Genomic DNA, 367 nt, shown 5'->3' with positions numbered 1-367 from the left:
AGGGAAAGAATCCTAAAATTCGTACGTGTTGTCTTGGAAATGCAATTCCAAAGTGGTTCGATCTTCAATTGAAGGGATGTCGGATTGAGATCATGTTTCGGGATAACAACTTCTTGGGTTTTGTGATTTGTGCTGTGGTGGATATGTTGGATTTAAGGTGTTATTTAAATCTAAAAATCAACCAGGGGAAAGCCACAAGTACACTAGGTGGGTTGACAATCTCTTTCACTATTGTTTTAGATCAACCTCAGATCAACCTCAAAACTATATATTTTAGAAATGTTAAGGTAATTATCTTCTGATAATTACAGTGGGATAAAAAATATGATAAGTACATATTTCTTGAAAGGCTAATAGACTCATTTTA

This window comes from Morus notabilis, unplaced genomic scaffold (genome assembly GCF_000414095.1).
Source record: "Morus notabilis unplaced genomic scaffold, ASM41409v2 Scaffold10186, whole genome shotgun sequence".
NCBI lineage: Eukaryota > Viridiplantae > Streptophyta > Magnoliopsida > Rosales > Moraceae > Morus > Morus notabilis.
This window is presented reverse-complemented; position numbering follows the sequence as displayed.